At 41.6% G+C, this 27968-nt stretch overlaps 2 long non-coding RNA genes across 5 annotated transcripts in view; one reads left to right on the forward strand and one right to left on the reverse strand.

The window, feature by feature from the left end:
- Positions 1–20983, reverse strand: part of LOC308589923 — a 36756-nt gene extending 15773 nt beyond the window's left edge. The window contains exon 1 of the long non-coding RNA XR_014009558.1: positions 20877–20983. This is a non-coding gene — a long non-coding RNA (uncharacterized lncRNA). The remainder of the gene's footprint in view (positions 1–20876) is intronic.
- Positions 20984–21238: 255 nt separating this feature from the next.
- LOC308589913 overlaps positions 21239–27968 on the forward strand; it is a 123742-nt gene continuing 117012 nt past the window's right edge. For 2 of the 4 annotated variants that reach the window (XR_014009543.1, XR_014009544.1), the window contains exon 1: positions 21400–21539. This is a non-coding gene — a long non-coding RNA (uncharacterized lncRNA). Of the gene's footprint in view, positions 21540–27968 lie in introns of all 4 variants that reach the window. The other 2 variants (XR_014009541.1, XR_014009542.1) reach the window with 2 other exon arrangements.

Raw genomic sequence — 27968 nt, forward strand, 5'->3', positions numbered from 1 at the left:
ACAGAGAATACCATTAAACTGGGATGTGTTTACTTTGTATAGTGCAATCTTATGCATGTCTACATAGAAGTAAGTCCTGTTGTTCAACTGAGCTTACTCCCCAAGTAATAAGTATGCCTGGTGCAAGTAGTAAATGATTGCCATCTATTCATATGCACACACTGACCAAGGAGTAAGCTCCACTGAACTCGGTGGAACTTCTGAGGAGACATGCAGCAGATGGCCTGTCTGTAGGCTCAGTTAGTATGCATGCTTGACAAGTTATGGGAAGCCAATTTGTATTATAAAGGAAGAAATTAGTTTTGCAAATGCACCTGCAATTCTCAGTGTAATGTTGCTGGGAGAAAATTGGATTATATCATTTTCTAGAAAACTCTGTAGAACTCCAGACATGGACACAAACAAACTGTAATAAAAGCAGTAGAAAGAAACTCCTTTCAAGTCCTGAGAGCCACCTTGGCAGACCACAAGGGAGGAGACCTCGCCACCCCCATGCTCCTGCAATTTTCACAGGTGTGCCCAGCACACAGACATTATTTAGGTGATGCCTTTCCTGGTGAATGTATAGGTGGTGGAGAAGCTCCACCTGATACAGTTATGTTCTCATGCAACTTTTATATCCACAGGAATGAAGTCAGTGACAACCGCAAGATAGAAGACAAATACAGAGGAAAGCCTCTAAATCAGGCAGGAGAGTCATCTTCAGTTTTGGAGAACCTTCTGGTTAGTGGTGGGCAAGGCCAGTTGTATCAGCACACTAGCTTCTACACACACTCACACTACCCTCCCTATTTTCCATCCAGACACACAAACAATATTACTGGGCTCAAGAACACATTCCAGGCATGCAAAACGACTCAAGGAAGGGCCGGAGGGGAACGCACACCACGCAACTGTCCCATTTTAAGGAGGACACCCCAGGTTTACAAAAGCCGCCCCAGCTTCCGATCCCAATCGCAGGTATCCCCCTTTGGCCGTGCACCTAATTCCAATGTTTTTAATTTTGCTGCCAATGTTTGGATTTTGAAACTGTTCAGCCCACACACATGGGGCCCTGGGTGGATTAACTGCAATTAATATATCCTCACCTACCTATTAAAACGCACCCCACACTTTTCACCCATAATAGAAATTGTTACACACTCCACTTTTCCCAGTCAGTGCAGTGCTTAACCAGGTTTGGGTCAAGGGAGACATAGCGGCACTTTCTTATACTTCTTTTTATTTACAGATATACAAGTTGAGCATAGATAGATGGGCGCAAAGCTTAAACCTTGCAAGAGGCAGCCAAAATCCACTGCTTCTACATCAGATCTCTAAGGAGATGCTTACATGACCCCCAACTCGCTTCAGTGTGTCTCTCTCTGTCTCACTCAAACTGTAGCCGGTCTTCACCCGGACATCTAGACAATATGATCCTTAGCAGGGGAAATGCACTTTTCAGGTATTTCCTAGCCATTCCAAGACTAGCTGTTGAGATAGGCCAAGAAAAGGGAAGGAGTTGGCAGCATTGCTAGAACTATTAAGGTAGTGGTCCACAAACCCTCTTCTGTTCATACCCCCATCATAAAATAATTTTGTAAGATAAAAGCCAGGAAGATCTCCCCACCCCCAATAAATAAAATCCTTTTCACTAATTGAAATGGGCTGTGTCTTATTCCCACATGCGTTGGATTCATTGAGCCAACGTTTTAGACCTTCCCCGATTAAAGCACCCCAGGAACATCGTCTTATTTCAAAGAGCTGCTTTCCCTCCAGATTCCTAGCTACTTCTCACAAGCAGCCAGTGATATATAACGAAGCAAATGGCCTTAATTGAAACATAAGGGATCCTTTGGGGGGGGCAGAGGACACAGAGAAGAACTTGAGGCTGTAATCTTGATTTTCACAGAAGCAGCTAAATGAAATAAAATAAATAAATAAATGGAAATCATGTCATTTGTATCTTTTGGGCTGATATGAAGTGTGGAATTCTTGGCATACCACAGCCTCGTGATGGATGAAAACACAAACAAAAATCAATGCCTTAGCTGTTAAAAGAACACATTTCCCCCCAGTAGTGAAAAGATTTGCTATGGGCTGGCAGCTGAATTCTCATTAGTAAATGCATCCCAGTTAATAGGGAGCTTTCTCTCTACACAAGAGGTAATTATGAAGGCAAAAGTGTGGAAAATCCCAACAGCCTTTCAGCCCTCCCTGTCAGGTTTCTTACTGTTTGATTATCATTTTATTAAGTTCTATTTCAAGACAGAAAAAAATGGTCATAGAATCATAGAACTGTAGAGTTGGAAGGGACCACGAGGGTCCTTTAATCCAACCTCCTGCTTTGCAGGAATCTTTTGCCCAATGTGGGGCTCGGCTCCATGACCCTGAGATTCAGAGTCTCATGCTCCACCAACTGAGCTTTCCCAGCAATGTCATTTTGCATCAGCCATCTCCTCTGAAGTGAATTCAAGTTTGAACTCATGGGCTGGATTTAGACTCTATCACTCCTGCTTCTCCTTATTGGCAAACAGCTGACTGGCAGGATTCTGGCTTTATAAATAAGGCCTCAACAGGCCCATTTTTAATATACCTTGGAAATAGCAAGGAAATGAGAGGAAAGAGATCTGATTTATTTATTTATTTTTAAAAAAAAACCTAAACTGCTACAAGTTCTACATATTCAGAGTTGTATATCCTCTCTTTGAAGGCTAAGGCATCATTTGTTTCATTTTGCTTTGGAACAGTGAAGTCAAAACAGACTGTGCATGTCAGTCAAGTTGCCCCCAAGGTTTTCTGTGTCTCGGTTGCCATGAGGTATCATCATATTGTGCCGATCCTGATGGAAGGTTTGTTGCTGGAAAAGTAATTTCCTATACAGAAGGCTTGAAACCACGCCTCTCACAGTTCCCTGCAATGCATCCCCTTGAAGGGCATTTCAGTGACAACAAGGTGAATTCTTGAAATGGGAAATACCACTAGGAATTAATGTTTTCCTTTGGGGGAAAGTACATGAACCCCAACAGTTGCAGGAGAGGAACAGCAGCTGGGGCAACTACAGAGCAGGTGAACTTTTGCCATCTCCCTACTCTGTTTTTGCTGTTGCTTTCCATGTGGGGAAAGGAGAGCCTCTGGACAATCCACACACCACAAACACACACTGATGTGCAGCACCTTAACTTGATGACTTCTGAGTGGGGAGATTTAAAACAAAACGAGGTTGACATGAATTATTTTTGGGATAGGGAGGAGTGATGTTGGTGTTGGTTTTGTATTTTTATCTCCTGTTTAGTCAGGGAGAGCTTTGTTTTGTTTATGTGTGCTGCAAACATTTTCTATTACTGTTATGGGATGGCTGGTTCACTGCCCCCACATCCTATTGTGTTGTATGAAATATTAATGTTTTATATTATTTCCACCTCCTTCTTTGATATAATGTATTTATGTATATTTTTTCAGCATGTCATTTGGTGACCGTTTGTGTGAGAAATGACTAAGAATATATATATTGTGTTATGAGATTGTGGGGGCAGGAAGTAGGCTGTATGCGAGACCCTTCTAATGCCTGGATCTGGCAAGTGTTAAAATATAAGCCATGCTAGCTTCCTGTGTTGAGGTGACTGCCTGAGCAATGAGCCATTAATGGAAGGGTCTCTGTGTGAGAGGGCAAATGGGTGAAGGCGCTCCCTCAAGTCATAGATAGTTAGAAGAGCAAAGCTTGAGTTTAGAGTTGAACTGCAGGGATGTGACCTAGAAGTGAAGCAGCAGGTTCTATATATGTGTAAAGAAACCCATATGTCCTAAAGACACCACAGTCTCCACTGTGCTTCATTCCTGAAGACAACACAAGCCCTGAGTCAGTGTCTGAAATCTCTAGAATCTCACACCACTCAGACATTGGGGTGGCATGCAGAAATATTGTAAGCAAATGTCACTCGTTTAAGGAGTTTTCTTACCACTCCTATAGTTCAGCAGTGTACCACCCATGACCATTTCACTATTGAAAGTTCCCACTTTCAACATTTTCTTAGAGGAGACCATTTTAAAGTTGAGTATAGTAAAAGCTATGGTTTTCCCAGTAGTGATGTTTGGAAGTGAGAGCTGGACCATAAAGAAGGCTGATCGCTGAAGAATTGATGCTTTTGAATTATGGTGCTGGAGGAGACTCTTGAGAGTCCCATGGACTGCAAGAAGATCAAACCTCTCCATTCTGAAGGAAATCAGCCCTGAGTGCTCGCTGGAAGGACAGATCCTGAAGCTGAGGCTCCAATACTTTGGCCACCTCATGAGAAGAGAAGACTCCCTGGAAAAGACCCTGATGTTGGGAAAGATGGAGGGCACAAGAAGAAGGGGACGACAGAGGATGAGATGGTTGGACAGTGTTCTTGAAGCTACCAGCATGAGTTAGACAGGAGTGCCTGGCGTGCTCTGGTCCATGGGGTCACGAAGAGTCGGACACGACTAAACGACTAAATAACAAAACATGGGTATGGAAAGGTTGCTGCTGGATCAGGCCAGTGGCCCATCTAGTTCAGCATCCTGTTTTCACAGTGGCCAACCAGATGCCTGTGGCAAACCCACAAGTAGGAATCAAGCCCAAGAGCACAGTCTCTTCCTGTGATTTCCAGCAACTGGTATTCAATAGCACTTTGCCACTGAAACAAGCATTTCAGCTTCCTATATTTAGTGAATAATTTTCTAGCTGTTTTGAATACCGTGCTCTGTTTCTTTCCACAATGGCACTTCATTCTTTTGCTCACAGCCTGTAGTAGCCTTGACCCCAAGCCACCATGCATTCAGTCACAAGCACAGAAGCACACTTCAAAAAGTTGTTGACCTGTAATGCCCCATCGCTGCATAGCATGGTATTGTCAAGAGGTGAAGTAGAACTGCAGGAAACAAGTGTATTTCCCTACTGTAAAATGTGACACACGCCCACACATGAATTTTATGTGATCCATGTCGCCGTTTTAAACCAAAACAATGCGAGTTACTTGTTACTCTTGCAATCTGCTTTGGTTACATTTATGGCAAGCTACTCCCACAACTAGAAATCATATGAGGAGCTTCACTTCATTTCAGCAGGACCTCAACTCTTCCACCTGTGCTGCCCTGTGACTTCAATTCCATTATGTGCTCTCTGATCCCAGAATAGCTGCCCACCGTTTTGCAACAGCTCCAAGTCTAGTGTGGGTCACTTAACAGAAAAACTAATGGAACTTTCTGCTACCAGCACTCCTGCCAAAGAGCTGAAAACAGAAAGCTGGAAGTAAAAAGGGCAGGCACAAGTACAAAGAACCCTCACAAATAAAATCCATCTTTGTGATCAAGATTCATTCTGATATTCCAATAACAGAACCTTAAGTGAACTTATTTAATAGCCTTAGGAATACAAAAAGCCTATGAAATGTAGATATAGCTGGACCATTCTGGTTTTGGCTGTGAACCCTTATTTCCTGTGTGTGGTTTTAGACTGCCAAACCACATTCATTAATAGAGCTCGCGCTTCTGTTGTGTGACTCCATGAGATCGTAAATTTTTAAGGCTTTCCTACCATTCCTGCCAAGTATCTGACCTAAGCTGCATTGGTATTTTTGGAAATAATGACTGATGCTCTTCTATAAGGGACAGGTGGCCTGGCAACAGTGATCGGAAGCCATCCTGCAGCTCAATTCATACACTGAAAAGTAAAGGTGATTGAGCTTGCTATGTTTGACAAAAATAGGGTTGCCAACTGCTCCTTAGTTCTGTGCCAAATGCTTCACAGTCATTTGTGTGGGTGCTGGCTTATAAACGACATTGCTGTATTAATTAATAACTGTGAATCCTGCAGAGCAGGAAAAGGACAACAGTGCAACAACAAAAAAGCTGGCCCCTTTCTTCTTTTTAAAAAGAGAGAGTACATTAAAAATAGAAGTTTCTTCTGGATGCCAGACCCCATAAGATTCCTTTCAATACGCCCACAGGAAACATTTGGAATAGTTCCCTGGGGATGTATCTCTACACAAATGTTACCTTCTGTTATCTACTCAACTTTTTGAAAGACATTCACTTAAGTTGACTCTAACTAGAATCCAAGAGTCACATAACAAAATTTTGACTGCAAGGATACAGCTCCAACTGAGCCATTTAACAAATGTTTTCCTTCTTTCATTCAACAAAGGACAAGTAATAGAAGGTTCCAGAAGTGATGGAGATACACAGCAGTTATAAGCAGGGGTGAATCCCAAATCCTAAACTGAACTGGGATGCCTTGGGTGTATGCTAGGCTTGTGGGATCTCTGTAAGGCGGCACATGTCAAAGAGTCCCTTTCATGGTAGCATGGTAATCCAGACATCAAAATAATGCTGCAGACAAGCACTTGCTGAAAAAAAGAGCAATGTCTTTGATCCCACCATAGCACCAAGATGGACTGAGGAGGGAAGGGAGAGCAAACACCATGGTGGGCAAAGGGGGAAGAGGAAGAGCTCCATTGACATTGACAGGTCTAGCATGTTATCAGAGAAAATGATTGTACCAGTGCTCTCCTATCCCAGTGTTTTGCAGCTCTGCAAAAGCAAACCTGGCAAGGTATTGCTTTTGTAGGATATAGAGGCTGAATATGGTGAAGATAAAGTCAGAAGCATTGGGACAGCTCTCTGTCTAATCACAGAGAAATAGATAGGTAGCCGTGTTGGTCTGCCATAGTCAAAATAAAAAAATTCCTTCCAGTAGCACCTTAAAGACCAACTAAGTTAGTTCTTGGTATGAGCTTTCGTGTGCATGCACACTTCTTCAGATACACTGTGTATTTGAAGAAGTGTGCATGCACACGAAAGCTCATACCAAGAACTAACTTAGTTGGTCTTTAAGGTGCCACAGAGAAATAGTTGTGAATAACCACTGGCAGCCCCAGATACAGACACATGGCAAATTCCTTTGCATCTTACGAGACATAGCTATTCAAATGAGGCTTGAGTAAGTATGGAAAAGCAATTGGCAGTGTGCATCCAGATGTGCACCTACATCTGTAATTTGATACATGAAGTATAAGTTGCTTCCATTCACAAATCTCTTATTGGTTCATCATAAATTATCTTAAACTGAGGTTACAGAGTTGTATCCAAAATTCATCAGTAATGTAATTCAGAGAGAAAGCCATTATCACATAAATCCAAAATACTGCTTTGAAGTATTGTAAGATGGCACCCCTAAACTGGTTAAATAAAACAATAAAGCAAAAGTAAAGGTAAAGGTAAAGGTACCCCTGCCCGTACGGGCCAGTCGTGTCCGACTCTGGGGTTGCGCGCCCATCTCACTTAAGAGGCCGGGGGCCAGCGCTGTCCGGAGACACTTCCGGGTCACGTGGCCAGCGTGATGAAGCTGCTTTGGCAAGCCAGCACCAGCACAGCACATGGAAACGCAAAAGTAGGAACCCACATATATGCAAAATGCAATTGTATGTGCTTACCTGAGAACAATCCCCATTAAACTCAGTGGGACATAGTTCTGACTACAGATACATAGGATTATGTCGTCGGTGTATAGTCATTTATACACCTTGACAAAGACCCAGACTTAGCATCATTCAGGGGCATTGTGTATGTGGGCAAGGGGTGGCAGCTGCCATAAAAAAATGGTGGACTTTTTTGCAGAAGTTCTGGAAAGTTGCCTTCTTTTTCTATGAGTGGTGGCGAGAAATAGAAAAATCTCAGAAAATTTCTATTCTTAAAAAAGAATTTTGAGATACTTTGGTTCAGCCCTGCTGGGTGCCTTATAAATCATTCTTATTCACAGTTGTTTTCATTCAAAGTATGATGGTATCAATGAAAATTAAGGTCTACATGTTTACTAGCAACGGGGAGCATCCCAATCCTGTTTTGAAATGGAAGCAGGTTTCCGGATTTTGACTTTCTTCATCCTGCTTCCAGTGAATCCCAAATGGTTAGTGTCTCTGTTTTATCAAGCAAAATATAATACGTGTTTATTCTAATACCTGGTATATTACAATTCATTGTATGACAGTGCTGATTGTCGTGGAAGAAGGGAAATAGCCTGTGAAATCACAGAGCGTCAGATGATAATGTTTTAATACAGGACAGTTTTTTTGTTTGTTTGTTTGTTTGTTACCCAGGTTCGAGGTTATCTTATGTACAGTGAAAATTGTTGTCATGAAAACTGAGCTCCTTTATCTAACTTTGCAGCCATTAGGAGAACATATTAGTCATATATCTCGCTTTCTCTGCTGCCTGTCACAAAAATACATCATCAGAGAATACTATTGTCAGATACTTTCTATGAATTATTGCAATGGCTTACTACCTTCAGGGTTATATATATTCAGTGGTTGTATGTTGTCCAGATGAATGGAAAACAAAATGGAAAAATAAGGATCCTTCTTGCTGTTTCTGAAAACCGAAGCCAAGATTTAGAGGTCAGGGGTGTCCATCTACCCCAGAATTCTCTACACTTGGACTAGAATAGTTCTCTCATTTTCTGTTAATAAATTGAGTGTGGAAGCAGGGCAGCAGGCAATGACTGTAGAGAGGGCCCTGTACATGTGAATGGCACTTCTAGATCATGTGTAAATAGCTCTTTGTGCATACAATCGTATGTTCAGGTGCAATCTACATATTTTTTAACAAAATTATTTATAATTTTCAATATTACCACTGCCAAAATCACATTTGTGTTCAAATAAACATTCCCACTATTAATATCTTTCTTTTAATAAAAACATTCAATGATTTGCCTTCTTCCCTTTCCCTGGTTCCTTTGATTTCCCCACCATTCCTGCATATTCTTATATATCCATTTAGATATCATTTTCTCCCCTTATTCTTCCATTATTGTATATTATAATAAACAGTCAAACCTTGGTTATTGAACATAATCTGTGCCAGAAGACTGTTCGACTTCTGAAACATTTAACAACAGAGGATCAGCTTCCGATTGGTTGCAAGAGCTTCTTGCACTCAGGCGGGTTCTGAAAAACATTCAAAAACTGTAGCATTTACTTTGGTTTTTTGGCATTCGGGAGCCGAAACGGACAATAATGGAGGCGTTCGGGAACCAATGTTTGACTGTACTGTTGAAGGTCAGTGGTATGAATCCGCACAACGGGGCGTGCTCCCGTTGCTCTGTCCCAGCGCCTGCCAACCTAGCAGTTCAAAAGCACACCAGTGCAAGTAGATAAATAGGTACTGCTGTGGCAGGGAAGGTAAACAGCATTTCCATGTGCTCTGGTTTCTGTCACAGTGTTCTGGTGTGCCAGAAGCAGTTTAGTCATGCTGGTCACATGACCCAGAAAGCTGTCTGTGGACAAATGCTGACTCCCTCGGCCTCAAAGCGAGACGAGCACTGCAACCCCATAGTCACCTTTGACTGGACTTAACCATCCAGGGGTCCTTTATCTTACCCTAATGCTGCTAGCATTTTCGCTTGTAACAATCTACAGATTTTTAAAATAAATGCGCAAAGGTCACATTAGTGAGCCTGTGCATATTTATTGCCCATGTGAACTAACACCTGAAAAGGGCTAATGCACCCTTGCCCAACCTTGTTCCCTTGATATTTTATTTTTATCTACAACTCCTATCAGCTCACATCATTGGCTGTGTTGGTTGGGGCTGCTGAACAGGAGACCCTCAATAAGAAGACCAATAACAACACCAGAGTCACTAAATTTGGCGGTTAGCCCTTCAACACAGAATATGATGTCTAACAGCCCAATCATCATCTCTTATATGAACTGCCAAAAGATCAAAAGAAAAACTCCAATAGACTGGTTGTTTTCTCCTGATCTTTTTGTACCTCTGAAAAATGCAACTAATAATGGCTGCCTATTGGCACTTAAATAAAGTTAGGCTTCATTTTCAAATTAAATTATGCCAAACTCAAATTCAAACACCATTTTCAAATCAATTTTCAAAGAAATTCAGCTCTATCATTTATTGCCTCAACTGGTATCTTCTGTCATAAAACTGTGACAATGTACACTGCATTAAAATTCTATCAAAATTAGGCCAGCAAATACTGGAAAAAAAGAGTGGTAACGTTTCATGGAGGAAAGGCAAAAAGTTAATGTGTTCTTCAATAATATGCTGTGTTCTCTGCTTGCCCCTTTTACCGGTTATCTCAGGGGTCAGCAATCTTTTTAAGCCGTGGGCCGGTCCACTGTCCCTCAGACCATGTGGTGGGCCGGACAATATTTTGAAAAAAATAAATGAACGAATTCCTAGTATTAAGTTGTGGGCGAACATATCAGATGACACAGCAATTCTTCAAACAGCTCTTGTTTATTCAAAGGCCAGAACAGAACTGAACTGAGGAGCTCAGTCAGCCTGCTTATATAGAGCTCCAGAACAACGTAACTGTAGCAACTTTCTAAAACTATCCAATCACTGAACGTCACTTTCGATCCTTCATTTGCATACAAACTATCCAATCACTGAACATCACTTTCGATCCTTCATTTGCATAACTATCTACAGTATCCCCCTGCTGGCCCAGGGTGAGAACTTCAGTACATAATACCTATGCCCCACAAATAACCCAGAGATGCATTTTACATAAAAGCACACATTCTACTCATGCAAAAACACGCTGATTCTCGGACCGTCCGTGGGCCGGATTGAGAAGGCGATTGGGCCGCATCCGGCCCACAGGCCTTAGGTTGCCTACCCCTGGGTTATCTGTTCCATTGAGGTAGACAAGAATTTCAGTGAATTTATAGTGAATCTATTCTGAAATTTAATACTGCCATTTTGTTGACCTCCCTGGAGAGTGAATGTGATGAAGGTCTCTTTCTATTTCTATTGAAATACATCTAAATTCCAGCTTTTCGGGATGTATAGCTATCTTGATTCTGATTTGATTGCTATGGAGGCTTTGAGGGTGAGTTGCGACATTTCTCCGCCTCCCCCCATGGAAAGATTTTAAACCATAATCAGAACTATAAAGGGGGATAAATTCTATTCAGTTTGCATTTAAAGGTGAATCTATCAAATTTGCTCTTTATGAAACAACATGAGAACCAAAACACAGCCATCCTTTGACATTTGCACTTAACTAAACTTTGTGACCCAACATTTACAAAAATGCATATACTAGTGAAAGTATGCAGAAAAATGAATATTTAGTTAAAATAACTGAATGTTTAGTTAAAATTGGATTATATTCATGAAACTATATTGATGAGTCAAAATTGTTGCAGATATGTGGAGAACTGTATTGAAGACTAGAAAAATGAGAAACGGAAAAGAGAGATCCTTCCATTGATCCTCAAAACAGGCCCAAACAAAATGGTTTCCATATGAAGGCTGACTTCATGGATCCCTGTGGCACTTGTCTCAGTGCAGCATTTGTGTGCAGCAGCTTAGCCAAAACAGAGTGGAGAGCTGTGAAGAAAAATCCCTTCTCCACATGGCTTGAAAGCAGCCTCTGTTTTCAGCCATTTTACCTGCTTTCTGTTGCTTCTTGTTCTGTTTTTCCAGGTCTGTAAAAATACCCAGAGAAAAAGAACAACTTTTGGTTTCCAAATGCAACCACCAAGCAGATAATATGACAACCAGTTCCACAATATGAGCACAAAACCGAACTGTAGGCCTTATGAAAATTATGCTATGTAACTGTGTTACAGTGTTAGATGCAGGCAAAAACGAGAATAAATTTTCCTTCTTTGCCTTCATATTTTTTTAGGCTGACAACAATAATCAGTTCTTAAAGGTCAAGCCATTCCTTCCCGAATTCAATTGTCACGATTCTTTTTTAGCCAGGCGAAAGTGCAACTGATCATATCAGGAAATAACACCTATGATAAATTGCTTTTTAACCTTCTGTTCCTTGTCAGCTGATCACAGAGCTCTTTCACAGGGGAGAGGCGATTGCAGGGGTGTGCTTACTTGCTTTCTTACAGGTAATGTTTACTTCTTACTCTGCCTCATGCAAATGAGTTGAACCAATTGATTATTTACGGATCATTTACACTTGCACCCTTCACCAGGGTAGATTACAAAAATGCCACCATGAAAACAAGTCCAAATGATGTAAAAATCATAACATGAAACTACAAAAACTAACCGATGGCAAAGAGAACAAAACAGCAGCACCGAACAGCAGTACAGTGGTACCTCGGGTTAAGAACTTAATTCGTTCCGGAGGTCTGTTCTTAACCTGAAACTGTTCTTAACCTGAGGTAACACTTTAGCTAATACAGCCTCCCGCCGCCGCCGTTCTCATCCTAAAGCAAAATTCTTAACCCGAGGTACTATTTCTGAGTTAGCGGAGTCTGTAACCTAAAGCTTCTGTAACCTGAAGCGTCTGTAACCCGAGGTACCACTGTACTGAAGGAGGGAAAATATTGACTCAACCAAAAGGCCTGGGCAAAGGGATACATGTGCCATTTTTTAATTTTTTTTAAGGAAAAACAGCACTGCATGTGCCAGTGATATGAAAGTGAGTCTTTGCTGAAAGTGAGGAAGCAATAATCTGAGGATAGAGAAGACAGTAATAGAAGAAGAAGAAGAAGAAGAAGAAGAGGAAGAGGAAGAAGAAGAAGAGTAGTTTTAGTAGTAGTAGTAGTAGTAGTAGTAGTAGTAGTAGTAGTAGTTTGGATTTGATACCCCGCTTTATCACTACCCGAAGGAGTCTCAAAGCAGCTAACATTCTCCTTTCCCTTCCTCCCCCACAACAAACACTCTGTGAGGTGAGTGGGGCTGAGAGACTTCAAAGAAGTGTGACTGGCCCAAGGTCACCCAGCAGCTGCATGTGGAGGAGCGGAGACGCGAACCCGGTTCACCAGATTATGAGTCTACCGCTCTTAACCACTACACCACACTGGCTCTCAACAGGGCAGAGCCACATTCATGACACCAGCGTCACTGCAGTTTACTTGGATTGACTTGTGACACAGAGGACAGTGGTGTGCTTGAGGTTGAGCAGATGCACCAGCAGGGCTGCCAGAGTGGTGGGTGTGCACAGCGCTGCTCTCGCCTTCACCCTGCCCAGACCCAACCAGGTAAACTGCAGCACCGCTGGCACCAAGAAGTCAGCTCCACCCAACCACCTTGGCTGCTGTTGATGGAAGGTGCTGCGCACTCACTTTGGGTTTGGCCACAGAATTTGCGGATCAAAAATGAGCACTCTCTTAATTTATAGATAGATTTCTTTTTAAACAATAACAAAACTCTTGCCTCAATTGCTTCGTGGAATTTGTAGGAATGCTGCATGCTTTTCACACTGGGGGAAAAATTTGTTTTCGGAATCTTGACCTGCCTCACGCTTCTGCTACAGGACAGACAAGGGCGTTTGGAGCGTTAGTTGCAGTCTAAAAATGATTCCCAAACAAAGTCAAAATATCACTGGCATAGCTACCTCAGGACAATATGTTTAGGAGCTATTTATGTAAGGCAGCCTTAATAACAATGGATAATTTACTGAATGGGGTCCAGCTAATCCAACCCACAGCATTGCCCATAATGTTTAAAGCCTTTAGGACTCCAGGAGGGAAGTATTTTCAGCAATGTTTTCATTGGGTACAGTCCAGAGAATGTTAGGCACACTTAAACCCTACTGAAATGAGCAGGACTTAAGAGCTTAGCTGTGCACTCAAACTCTGTTGAGTAAAACTTGGTTGAATAAAGCACAGTTGAAGCACTGCTTCAGTATGATTTAACCACTGCTGACTTTCTCTGTGGCTTGCGTCACCTGCATAAAGCACAACTACATTTTAAATTCCCTGAGTACCAACAACTGAAGGAGATCTGATATGAAAAACAACAAAAACAACAAACCCATTTGCATTACCTCAAGGACTCCTTTACAGTATCTTACCCCCATCTGAAATGGGGGTGGAAAAATCTGTCAATTTTGGCTTTCAAGTTTTATGTTCAATTTCCCACATTACTGCATCAACTGGTGATCTCACTACCCCCCCCCAAAAAAAACAAGTCATCACAAAAATTCATCAGCATTTTAGTATATACCTCTCCTAACATGAAGATCTTGGTGTGAAATTTCCCCTAATGCACATACTTTTGCAAGCAAAATAAAAAAATTCCTTCCAGTAGCACCCTAAAGACCCACTAAGTTAGTTCTTGGTATGAGCTTTCGTGTGCATGCACACTTCTTCAGATACACTGAAGTTTTGCAAGCAACTTCCTCAAATTTAATGCATTTTTTTGCATTTTAGCAATATATGCACTTTTATGAACACATTTCCCTAATATATGCAATTTTTGAGTTGGAGAACTGCACTGCAGAATTTAGAGATGTGCAAATTTTAAGGATAACTGCATTTTGCTTCATGTGGAGCAGAGCTTCCCAAACTTGTAGTCCAAAAACAGCTGAAGACCCAAGTCCCACCCTCCCTAGCTAGCAGGACCAGTGGTCAGGGATGATCAGAATTGTAGTCCAAAAACATCTGGAGACCCAAGTTTTAGAAACCCTGCTCTAGAGTTTGGGGAAGCACCAGTTGTTATGTTGTTGTTGTTGTTGTTGTTGTTGTTGTTGTTGTTGTTGTTGTTGTTGTTGTTGTTGTTGTTGTTGTTGTTGTTGAATTTATATAGTTAGGTAGGTCTGCATTAAAATATGAACCAAACTGAATTTTTCCTAATCTGGAAGCTCCCTCAATGTTACAGTCTTGCCTTACAGATCTAAATAACAAAATGCCAGATTTTGCAATGATGGAGGAAGGTGAGGGATCGTGAAGAAATGTGCTCATCATTCTGGTGCTGGAGTAACAGACAAATGTGATGAGAACAAGAACTTTATGAGAATTGGGACTGGGGGGGGGGGTTGCACAGGAGTTGTGCCTTACGTTCAGCAGAAGAATGAAACTGGTAGATCAATGTTGATTTTCCATCACCTTTGCTGTGTTGTGAGAGGAATGTAGCGGTGGCTTCAGGCACAACTGGAATGAGGAAGGTCATATAATTGTGGTTTTCGGTGGAAATTAGAATTTTCCTCTCTGTTGTGGTGGGGTGAACAGTGTATTGGATACTTAGCAATGATCTTGCCTACCTTTGGAAATAGTTATGAATGGCAATCACTAGAACTAAGTCTTATGGGGAAAGACATCTGCATTCCTTAGAAAGGTAGAAGAGTGGGGAACAGGAGGGTATATTGGTGTGTGTACCTATGTATAAAGTGTGCTATTTCACTCTGCAGCTTATTCATTTCTGGCTGGATGCAAGCCATTTCTCAGACCTTAAAATAACTTCAGAAATTTTTCTGTGCTCTCTATACATTGATTTTCAATGGAACTATAATTGAAATTTATGAATGTGAGTGGAAATACAAAAGCCAAGACAAGCTCCATTTATTTTTCCCAAAGCAAGCCCAAAATAAATGTGTGTGGAAATCCTATCTGTACCTTTCCCAGCATCAGATTTGATACTGGGGTTCTGGTTATGGGTGGGATTTCCCCATTAATGACTAAGGTAGCTACATTTATTAGGGTCCAAGCAACCCAGCTCCAGAGCATTTGCGTGTGGAGTTTCCCACTTCCCAGAATAAATCTGTGACAATAAGGCCTGTCTAACATTATTTTATAATTAATTTATGAATTGTTAAAATAGGGTTGCCATATTTCCTATAGTAAAAAAAAGTTGTTGGAAGCTTCCCCAAATTGCCCCCCCAAAAAAACCCCCACGATTTTTCGATTGACTTGCCTAAGATGCAAAACAAAGTGCCACATTTTCGGAAATTCCCCCTGGATATTTTAATACTAATGAAAATATTTAAATAATTACTATTTTGTGCTACCTTCTCTATTCTCTGTCCTACAAATTTTCAATAATCCCCCGGTGGACAAAAAAGTGCAGTCTGTTTTATTTTCTGGTATCAATTTGTAGTTTTACTTGTTGGGTGGTTGTTGTTGTTAGTGTCAAATTGTTTCTGTAATTACCTTTTAAAACCTGAGCATTCTCTCTGAACAAGACACTACTTTTTTAGCTCTAGAAAAATGTGCTCAACGCCCCCCCCCCCCTCGGTGTTCTAAACAAGCAGTAAATCAGTAGGCTGGATATATAGCAAAATCAATGTTCATTTTTATACTTTTCTCAGAACAACATGGATGCCTGTTGAAATACGTGTAAGCTGAAAGTCTACGTTTTTAAATTTTTACAGACGTGTGCCTCCAGCCATTTGTGAAATCACTTCATTCCACTGGAGCAGAAGTAGGCTTCCCCGTGCACTGGATAGGGAATAGCACATGCCAAAAAGATGCTGCTAGCAAATTAATGTGCATACCCCAGCAAAAAATGCCAGAGCACACAACTGGTCAGGAGAGTTCTGGGGGCAAGACTCAGTCCCCTCTTCCCCACCCATTAGCTGATGTGTCAGATCCCAGCTTTTTTAACCACCCAGTGGACATGTTGTCTTCCTCTGCTGTACACATGCTGTTGTACTGGGGCCCTTGAGTAGGAAAGAAAGTTATACCAGATGTGGTTTCAAATACAGTGGTACCTCCGGTTACATACCCTTCAGGTTACAGACTCCACTAACCCAGAAATAGTACCTCGGGTTAAGAACTTTGCTTCAGGATGAGAACAGAAATTGTGCTCCAGTGGCGCAGCGACAGCTGGAGGCTCCATTAGCTAAAGTGGTGCTTTAGGTTAAGAACAGTTTCAGGTTAAGAATGGACTTCCGGAACGAATTAAGTTCTTAACCTGAGGTACCACTGTACAACCAAGTGGTACTGGGGGACAGTCATGGAAAAGAGGCTTCTCACTGAATGGTTGAAAACATCCTTAGTGATGAGCTGGTCCAATAGAAATGTCCAGAGGCACTGTTGAGATATTCCCCACACCATCTGCCATTCCATTAAACTGCTTTGCCAATAGACCACATGAACCTGACTTTGTGAATGGGTTTCCTACAAGTTCTTAACAGCTATAACTCGGGTGAAAAAAATGCCATACTGCAGAATTCAGAATGGAGCCCAATGTTTCTTGACATGGAGATCTGCACAAGTCATTTGGGAGCTGCATGTCGGAAAGGTGGGTGTAATTTGAGCTATTAAGGCTGCAGTTCAACACACATTTATTCGGGAGCAATTTCCATTGTAGCCTACAAGAAGCAGATATGCATAGGACTGGACTGTAATTGTGTTTAAGCACATCAGCTGGAGACTTTTAGGAAAACTTAACCCTGAGATAGTATAGAAAGCTCATATTATCCTCCGTAAGCATTAACCAAAATGAGAGATTAGAGCACGTTTTACAGTTTAGCAATCTTTTGTATTGCCTCCTTCACAGCTGAGGAGAAGGAAACTCCATATTTACGGGGTCTGAACTGCTAATTAAACATGCTTTTAAAACGGAGAGCTCAGTTACTCATGGCCAGCACCATAATTTCCCCGGCAACTAGCTAATGTGTGATCTACAAGATTAAAGCCTAAAATGAAAGATCTATGAAACAGACCGCCAACGCTCTTCTTTGTTCCCGGCAGTAGATGTTAAATTATTAAACTAACAAGGCAAGCCTGCAGTGTTAAGCCCTAGTGAAGCCTGATTTATTTGTGACAGATTAATGTAACTATTCAAACAATAAATCAAAGATTAAACTCTGCTTTGTAATATTTAATTAAGTTCTGTGTCAATTAAACTGAAGCATAGGTAACAGACAGCACAAGCATGTTTACTTGGAAGTAAGATCTAAGAGTTTCAATGGGATTTACTCCCAGGTAAAAGGGTATAAGATCACAGCCATGCAAAAGAATTATTTGTATGCATGTTGGGGTTAAGCTTTACAATTTTTTAAAGAAAACCACTAACAATTACAGATGTTAGATAACATGAATTAGGCAACACAAAACTGGAGCAAAAATATAGAGTGATTAACCAATGGGACCCAGTGCTTAAAAGTGACTTTAGTGTAATATTTTCAGATGATTCCATATTTTACATTTTCTAGAAGGATGATGCATTTCCAAGAAAGACTGACACTGATGTCCAACATGACATCTTCACCTTATACGTACTGGAAAATAATGATAGGATTCCAGCTCAATTTACTATGATTTGGGTGAGACTGCAAGAGATCATGGAACATTTATTATAACCTTCAAATGTGTTCCATGTGACAATCATATCAGAGGGTTTCCCCATGTGTTTAAATAATGTGTGTACGTAGAGGAGGGGGTAATAGAGCAGCGTGGACTAGCCTTGTCCCCCCCCACCCCACAGCTTTCATGTCTGCAGACCACTACTCCTCAAAACTATCCACACGCATTGCATGCGTGAGAAGTGGCTTTACGTATGTGAATATATGTGCATAGAGATGCTATACAAGCGGGGAGAGATCCTGGCCTCATCAGACTCAATCCTTGTACCGCATAGTTACACATGCAGAGCCCTTTCTCACATCTACCAAAAGGATGCATACCCTCCAACATCCTGCTGATGAAGGAAAGTAAATATTCGCACATCAAAAGTGTTCTGGAGAAAGAGAATTAAAACATTTGAGGAAAATATATCCCCACCAAACTATCCCCATGTGCTATAGCTAACTAAAAACAGGAGACTTCAGCATAGCCTTAAAAAGATCTACTCTTTCTCCCACAAAATGTTACAAATGATAATTCTATTTGAGCATCCTGATTCTGTCACATGAGTAGTTTTCATAGTTATTCTTCATTTGAACACCTGATGGTATTAATTATACAACACAGCTTGGGTATCAGTGCATCATCTCTGATCAAAATGCCCTCCGATGTAACATCTACAATCTTCAAAGCAAGTCAAGGACATTGCACCATCTTGATGAGCAAACGACCTGAGAGCTTGTCATTTAGAAAATATTTATGACCCACAGAGATGTTGTTTTCCTTCTCATTTTAGAATATTTCTACAGTTCTGATATGCTAAAGAATTTGAAGCAGAATTCTCCAGACCCATTTCTTTTCAAAAGCAGGAGGCACCTTAGTGAGAGCCGATATATTTTTAAAGCGTCGAAATCAATCTCATTTTTCATTCAGAGGGACAATTCAACAGACAAAAGAGAATTTGGTTCCCATTAGATGCACCTTAACGGGGAACCTCCTGAATAATGGATTCACACGGTTACTGGTAGATGTGGAAGGGCTGTCCCTCAGAAAAGCTGTCTGCTCATGAGGCTTCTCACTGAAGCATAAGAAGCTTCAATAACAAGGGAAACCTAGCTTCTTTTCTAATCTTACCTAGGCTTTGCACAAGCAACAGCATTTCAGAGAAAGACAGTTCAGTTGTATGCATGGTCCCACTGGAGCTTGCGCCCAGGAAAGTGTGCATAGGACTGTAGCCTTGGAGGTGGTATTTTAGAGCTGTTATTGCCTGCAGTGAACACAGTCATCCATAGAACCATAGCTTTGGAAGGGACCCCAAGGGCCATCTAATCCCTGCAGTGCAGGAACCTCAGGTAAAGTATCCATGACAAATGGCCATCCAACCTCTGCTGAAAAACCTCCAAGGAAGGTTTCATGATTTCTTAGCAAACTGGTTCTACAAATGTGGGGTGGGGGGAAGGAGGCCTAGTTTAGCTGTAGAGCACATAGCCTGTTTTGCGTGCAAAAGGGTACCAGGTTTCAGTCCTTAGCATCTTCAGGCAGGGCTGGGAAACAACCCTGTTTAATACTCTGAGAGCTGCCTCCAGCCCGTGTAGCCAGTACTGAGCTAGATAAATCAATTTCTGGAAGCTTTCATAAGAACATCCATCCCTAGCACTTCAAGCTGTAGCCTAGGAAAACTGGAACTTGCCTCAAGAAGCACGATTAGTCCTACTACAATGCACACACAGGCATTTTGCTATGTCTGTTGTAGTCTGAGCCCAATAGTCATGACATCTCACATCACAGAATCCAGACCAGTCTTTGAACCATATTTAAAGTTTTGCATATATATATATTTGTTATAATGAAAGGATAGGTGATACATTAGACACAAGCACACATGCCCTGAAATCAAATAATGAAGGTTGGGGTACAAATAAGTGTTTTTAGAACTAAAATAATGAATGCTCAAGTAGTCCTTTAAAGGGGGGGCAGTGGGACCTTGAAAGGCTCCTCCTCTCTTGCATCTGAAGGGTGAAATTGATTAAACCAGAACCTGCTTGCAAGCCAATCTAATAAATTTCCCATCAGCCTCAGCCAGCACACTGTTGTCCAACAGTTACTGTCTGGGTGCCCACAGTTCCCCACTCTTGGGTTACAGGAAGCAGCTGCAGACAGTGTGTGTGTGTGTGTGTGTGCGTGAGAGAGAGAGAGAGAGAGAGTCAAGGTTGTACTTCTCCCATCCTAGAATAAATCAAGATCAGCCACTGCCATTCAGAATAAAGGTGTGTGTGTGTGTGTGTGTGTGTATGGGGAGGCACTGTAGCTACGATATTCTACTTAGGCTAAACACCACTTTTAAAAAATCTCAAAGAAAATTCACAATCTTTACACAATTCTCATATAATACAACTTGGTTTGCTCTGAGGTAAATGAGAGAACAGGGTCACAGTCTAAGGCTTCAGTTTTGTATGCATTTATGTTATATATGCTGCTGAAAGCATGGATACCTTTTTCGAATAAATATTCATTGGTTTTCTCTATAAATAATTTTCACTCCATGTGCTATGTCTGAAGAGAGCTGTGCATTGCCAAATTGCCACTGAAGTGAAATCTGAGACAAATCTGAACCATCCTGCTCAGGAATTTCTGGCAAGTGACTAATATTTTCACCAACATTAACAAAATTGAAGAGGTGGTGTGGGGAGTTCCCATCTCGAACTGGGAGTGGGCAGTGCTGAATGCTGAGGAAACCCCTTTATATAGCTTTGAGAAGCTCACCATGTGGTGGTGCCACACACAATGCAGGCCATTTTTCCACACTAGCTACCTGGAAACACCCTAAGCAAGCATCCTCTTGGCAGCATGCATGAAGTTTTCTCTTACCTTTCAAACTTTTTGATGGGCATGGAGAATTAACCACTCAGCCATGCTCCTAGCTCCTCGAGCCGGCTGTTTCCATCAGAAATTTGCAGTTTGGGAGCCCAGATTCTGCTGCAAAACATCTTCACAGACACACCTCTTCTATCAGTTGCTTCCAAAATCCACGGAAACATTGATTACTACTTGCTCTGTTCATATATTGCAGCAAGGAGAGGAGGGGAAAGCAAACGTTTGAGTGTGCTTTTGCATTGCCAGGCTGAGCTGAGTGATGCTCTTACGCTCGTCAGTAGCTGTCCGTAGCTAGGGAAACCCCATGGTTTCCTAGCTATAATTCTAAGCTTTCAACCTGTTGCTAGGGAAACCCTGGTATTTCCTAAGCGAAGCGCTGCCTCATTGGTGCCTGGACTCCTTCGGTTCCAATCTGTCTGTGAAATCAACGTAGTGGTGTGACAGAAAGTCTTCCTATGGCTGCAGCAGGATTGAAACCGAGCATGAGACAAGCCGATTCTGTGTTGCTATTCTAGGGAGAGGGTCTTAGCAGCAGCCATCTTTGGGGTGCCAAGTTTACCCCATATAGCAACCCCAAGAAGGAAAACAGTGGATGCCTGAAGCATAAAGGACAATGATGAGCCTTGCTGAATGCTTTCCCCTCAGAAACAGCCACAGGTAAGGAACGAGAAAATGGTTGGGGAAGGAGGGGGAAGCTAGTTTCTGTACGGAGACAAAGATTCCTGCTTCAGATCTTGCAGTAGAGTTTTTCTAAATGCAGTAGCTGCATGGGTTTGTATGTTTTATTTATTTATTACATTCCTCCCCTCACCCCAGGAGTTCAGGGTGGCAAACACTGTTCTCCCCACCCCCCATCCTCCAAATTTTCTCTCACAACAATCTTGTAAGCTACATGAAACTGAGAAAGAGAGAAAGAGTAGCCCACTAGGTTTTAAAACTGAGTGTGGATTGGAACCCAGGTCTTCCTGTTCCTAGTCTGACACTAACCACCATGCTAGCTCTCATTAAAATCTGAAACTTTAAAACAAGCAACTAAACCATGTCCAAATGGCACATACAAACTGCACAATCAGAAGAAAGGCAGCAGCAGCAGCAGCAGCAGCAGGGAATCAGCTGGAAGAAGAAGAAAAAACCTCAGGACCAAACCACATGTTACATTCAAAAGAAATTTCCTCTTAAGTGTAGAATTTTCCTTTCGCAAAGATCAGGATCCTAATACTGAGCAGGAAGAAGCGGCAATTAATCTTTGCTCTGCTTTGGACTCAATCAAGAATGGGGTTGATAATAGATAATGGGAGGGGAGTTAGGTGGTGGCAGGGCACAGTGGGGGAAGAGATATCTCTATCATACCCGCCAACATTTCTCTGATGAAAATAGGGACGTCCCATTCCATAATGATAACTTTGCTATTTCTACCTCGCACATCTTCCTGGGGTGCCCCGCCCACTCTGAGCAGCTTCCAACGTATCTAGAAACATAATAAAACATTTAAAAAAACCTTCCCTATACAGGATTGCCTTAAGATGGCTCAGGGGTCAGATAACCCCATTCCCTCCAACATTTCTCCTATGAAAATAGGGACTTCCTGAGAAAAAGTAGAACACTCCAGGATCAAACCAGAAACTGGGGTGGCTTCTCTAAATCAGGGAGGTTCCTAGAAAATAGGCACACTTGGCGGGTCTGATTATCTGTTCAATCCTAGTCCAGATTGGAAGGAAAATCCTTCATTAAAGGCAAGCCATGTGATTATCCCAACACATAGTTTGGCCCACTGTTTGATTTAGGGAAAATAAAAAGTTATTTGGCACCAAAGATATCTTCTTCTTCTTCTTCTTCTTCTTTGGTGATCACTTGTAACCGAGTAAGATTGTCTTCCATAAACACAGTTTTAATAATGAGTCCGTAAGTGACTGTGGAAGCCAATTCTGGATTCACATGTTCTTCCACAGTGGGGACATTGACTTCTGGGCAGGAGTTGATCATGGTGTGGATTTGCCAAGCATGCCTTCCTCCTAGCACGTTTCTCCCTTGCATCCTGAGTTTGAGTGTCTTCAAAGCCCATAACACCTTTGGTAAAGGCTGTTCTTCAACTGGAGTGCTCGCAGGCCAGTGTTTCCCAGTTGTCAGTGTTTATACCACATTTTTAAAGATATGCCTTGAGACAGTCTTTAAACCTCTTTTGTTGACCACCAGCATTACGCTTTCCATTTTTAAGTTCGGAATAGAGTAGTTGCTTTGGAAGATGATCATCAGGCATTCGCACAACATGACCAGTCCAACAAAGCTGATGTTGAAGAATTATTGCTTCAACACTGGTGATCTTTGCTTCTTCCAGTACACTGATATTAGTTCACCTGTCTTCCCAAGTGATGTGTAAAATTTTTCGGAGACACTGTTGATGCAATCTTTGGAGGAGCTGGAGATGGCATTTATAAGTGATCCATGTTTCACAAGCATATAGTAAAGTTGGTAGTACAATAACTTTGTAAACAAGCATTGTGGTTTCCCTGCGAATGTCCCGGTCCTCAAACACTCTGCACTTCAATCGGGAGAAAGCCGTGCTCGCATAGCTCAGGCGATGCTGGATTTCGGCATCAATGTTGGGCCTCGTGGAAAGATAACTGCCTAGGCAAGAGAATGGTTGACATTTTCCAATGTTACACCACTGAGTTGGATTTGTGGCGCTGCAGAGGGGTTATTTTGTATTTGTTGGTCAGCACTTTGGTTTTTTGGATGTTGAGTGATAGGCCAAGCTTTTCATAAGCTTCTGCAAAAATATTTAGGATGGTTTGGAGGTCATCCTCTGAGCATACGCACACTACGTTGTCATCAGCATACTGAAGCTCTATGACAGAAGATATATATGAGGCCCTCTCTGCAATTGTCACCCACCTAACATCAGAAACCCAGAGATCTTAATCCACAGGAAAATAGACATGAGAAAAGACAACTTTTAGATATCCAGGAGGGCCTGAGCTGCCACAAACTTTAATGATAAGCATTAGCACCCTGAACTGATTTGGGAAGCACCTCATCAGGGAGTGAAACTGTTTCAGAACAGAACCATGGTTTTGAGCTTTCATTATTTACCCGTAATGAAGTTTGTAATAACCATGATTGGTCAATATTTTTGGTACCTGTGTTTTTACTTTTTAATGGGATGCAGAGAGGTTTGGAGAGGGGCTGGTGGTTGATTGACAAGCATGGAAATAAAGCACTGTTGTTATAAACCTAATGCAACTAACTCTGTGATCCTATATGTGCCAGCTCAGTAACAGCAGAGTCCTATGCATGCCTGCTCAAAAGTAAGTCCTAGGTATGTGTGAATAAGATTGCAGCCTAAAAAGCTGAATCCATATCATGCACCAGAACAGCAATAAGGTAGGTGTTTTGTGAGCCTCTCTAAGGAAAGTATTCCACAGTTACCAGTCAGTGGGAATCCCATATAGAGAGAGTGCTGTTGCACTCAGTTCCTGCTTGAGGGCTTCACACAGGTTGGACACTTGTAAATACATACTGCTGGACAAGATGGGCCTTATGCTTTTTCCTTGGGTGTCACCACAAAGAAGGCCCTATCTTCTGTAGCTACCCATCTCACTTCATTTGGTGAGGGTACGGGTAGGAAGCTCTCTACAGAATTTCTTGGTGTATAGACAGGAAAATATGAAAAAGTACTTAGTCCTAAATCACAAAGGGCTTTAAAAGAAAATGAGCACATTGAATTAGATTCAAAACTGGACTGGGAGTCTGGTCAGCATAATATTGTCATAGTCCCAGCATAATACTGTCATAGTCCCAGAAAAAAATCTTTTTAAAAGGCTCTGATGGATCACAGACTTTCAACGGTATCACTGGTCATTTAGTTAAAGCCTTGATGCAACAGTTCCCATTATTATTATTATTGTTGTTGTTGTTGTTGTTGTTGTTGTTGTTGTTGTTGTTTTATTGTAATTATTACAGGCACCTGCCCCTTCCTCCAACACAAATGTAAAAACTGTCTACACACCCCAGCTTTGCTACCCCACCTCCCTTGCTCAGATGGCCACAAAGACCATCTACCATCCTAGCTGCTTAGGGCAAGGTAGCTAAATGGGAATCATGTTCCCTGGTTTGTTTGTGGGGTTTTTCCCAACCTTGTAGGGACTACAGATAAACAGTTGAAGGATTCCATTACATTTCAGATTTAGTTGCGTGAATTATTCACACACACACTCAAATTTGTGGCCCATTGTTTTTCCACAATAAACAACGTCCTCCAATCAGATGTCAAACAGATAAATAACCATGCGACTTTTAAAAGACATCTGAAAGCAGCCCTGTACAGTATAGGGAAGCTTTAAATGATCTGTGATTTATTGTGCTTTTAATATTTTGTTGGGAGCCGCCCAGAGTGGCGGGGTGTAAGTAATAAAATCATCACCATTATACTGTAAATCATCATAAATAATAAAGTTGTTGTTGTTCAACCTCACCCATTTTAAACCGGGGCAGGTGACATCACAGCTCTTAGTTATTCTCTCTGCCTTGGGATGTCTTGAATGGGAAGTCTCTATTTCCACCATCCTTGAAAACAGAGCCCTATTCTCAAAAGCCAACTTCTTATAAGCAGGAGCTGGAAGAGGGAAGGTTGTGTCTGGATTGTGGCTCTTCAGACTGAAGGTGGAGACTCAGGTGACTGAGTAGTCTTCCATATTAAAAAATAATAACAATCCTGAACATACAAAATGATAGGTCAGTGAACAGCATTGTAGCTTAGCCTTTTCACCGGTGTGCTAGTTTTCTGTGGGATGGGTTCTGGCTCTTACTCTCCCCACCCCCCATTCCTTCATGTAAGATGCCATCTGCCATGCAAAGTGGTACAATCCAGACCCAGCTTTATTAACTCATCTGCTCATTGTAAAAGCCAGACCATAGCTATGAGTACCCAATCCATGTATTGCAATCTACCCTGGCTATAAAATCTCAATGAAATAAAATCTCAAGTAGACATTGGAAATATGTTGCTTCAACCATTCTGAATGTTAAACCTCATAAATTTAATACACCTGCAAAGTTATTGTGGGAATAAAACTGAATAACTCTTTGTACATTGTCCGAATAGAGAAAAGGAGAAATTGGGAAGGTCCTTAGGAAAACAATTCTGGGGGAACACTGTATGTGGAGTAGGCGTTGTCTTCTCCTGTTGCGTTCCTTCCAGCAAAGCGACATGGATCTCTGCAGTCTTCCCTTTTCCCATAAAAAAACTGTAGCTTATGGAGGGGGCTGTTAGATGCGTTCAGTAGAGGCTGCATGTAGAAATTTATGTAGAATATTGTGGCTTTATCTCAAAAGTTCTGAACAAATGGAGTTCAAAACAGCAAAGCACTATGATGATGACAACATTGATCCAGTTCAGGACCCTATTTGGCACCTCAGATCACATTCAATCCAAGTAGACCTGGGCCTGACTTCGAAACTAACTGGGGGCCTTCCATGTTCCTAAGATTTCGAAACTAACTGGGGGCCTTCCATGTTCCTAAGATTAAATAGGTGTTTAATCCCTAGTTAAACATGTGATTGGTTAGTGAGGGGTGAAGGAGAAGTGAGAGTCTCTGCCTGCATTGCCTTCTCCCTCTCTCTGCTGTCAACTGTATGTTGAAATAGGGATTCAAATCCTGATTAAAGCTGACCACCACCGACCCACACTTTAATATACCCTTATCACTCTGGAAATCAACGGCTGTTTCAACCTGTTCCAGGCAAATTCTGGATCGACCTGGATCAGCCCAATTCAGTTCAAGATCCAGGATTTGTCCAGAGCTGGCACACAGCTGTGTTATTTAGCAACCCACAAATGCAGTTTATTCTGTTTTTGAAAATTATCGAATTTCAGTGAAATTCTCATTCAAAGGGTGCAGGATTTTTGCTGTGCTTACCTTAATGGTTAAGGACTTTCAGTCTTTTCTCTCATTGTGCAAACCCTGGTGATTTGCTCTCTGCAGCCTACCTAGGTGCAACCTCTGTGATATCCTAGGCTGGACCTTCATGTAAGCACAAAATACTAGGAAGGCTGCCTGCTTTGTGCCTGACAGCTGTTTGTTGTTCCGGAGTTTGAGATGAAGCATTTACATTAAAAGCATTTTAACTTTTGAAGAAATAAATCCAGAAAGATTTTTTTAAAAAGAGATAGGAAGCATTTCCATTAAAAACAAAACCAGGACCAAGCCTCCCAGCTTCCCACACATCAATTAAATCCTGCAAGTAGATTTCATGGGGCTTTTTTCAGATGATGAAACATGGGCACCTGGGGAGGCTGAAGAGCACTGGATAAATGTTTAATGTGGGGTGGGGAGGACACATGCACCATCCTTGACAACCTTGCAACAACAAGGTAAACTTATTCCTGTATCCAAAATTATAAAGAAATGATAAACCACAGAGGAAGAAGCATTTCAAAAAATTGGGAAGCAGGTTTCAGTATAGCAGCAGCAACAGCTTATTGCCTCGTTACAGTTATCTGGCAGATAGGCTTAAATGGTTGCAAGCTCTCTGTGTTTTGAAAGTTTAAAATAGTTCCCTCTGGGTTTTTGATGCCAACTCTCTCAATTTTCATCCGCTGACCTACTTATGACCTCTGATGCCTCACATGGTTAACAGAAAGCAAGAGATGTGATTAATTGATTAGGAGGTGAGTATATCAAAGGGACAAAGAAGATTAACACTCATGTAGGAGATTGGTGGCTGCTTTTGAAAGAAGTAAATAAAACTCCCAAAGGACAGAAGCGGTTGGCAGTTTTGCAATGTGTAATGAACAAATTACACTTTCAGCTCATATTTCCTGTAGTGTGCCCTGTTGATGAAAGGCCAAAAAAGTGACAACTTCCTAATTAGTTAACTCTAGGTGACAAATTAAAACTTTCAGAGTGAAGTCGGAGAGCATGGAAGATGAAGAAGAGTAGACAGAATTGATGAGAGGCTCTGAGATCCAATTCCTCACACAACTCAGTGAGGAAGAATTACTACCTGCAGTGCACAGTCTTACTGCAGCTCTTTGGCTTTCAGTTCATTGTCAATACGTAATTGTCATAACAAAGTACAAAAATTAAT

Source organism: Podarcis bocagei (genome assembly GCF_964188305.1).
Source record: "Podarcis bocagei genome assembly, chromosome: 6".
NCBI lineage: Eukaryota > Metazoa > Chordata > Lepidosauria > Squamata > Lacertidae > Podarcis > Podarcis bocagei.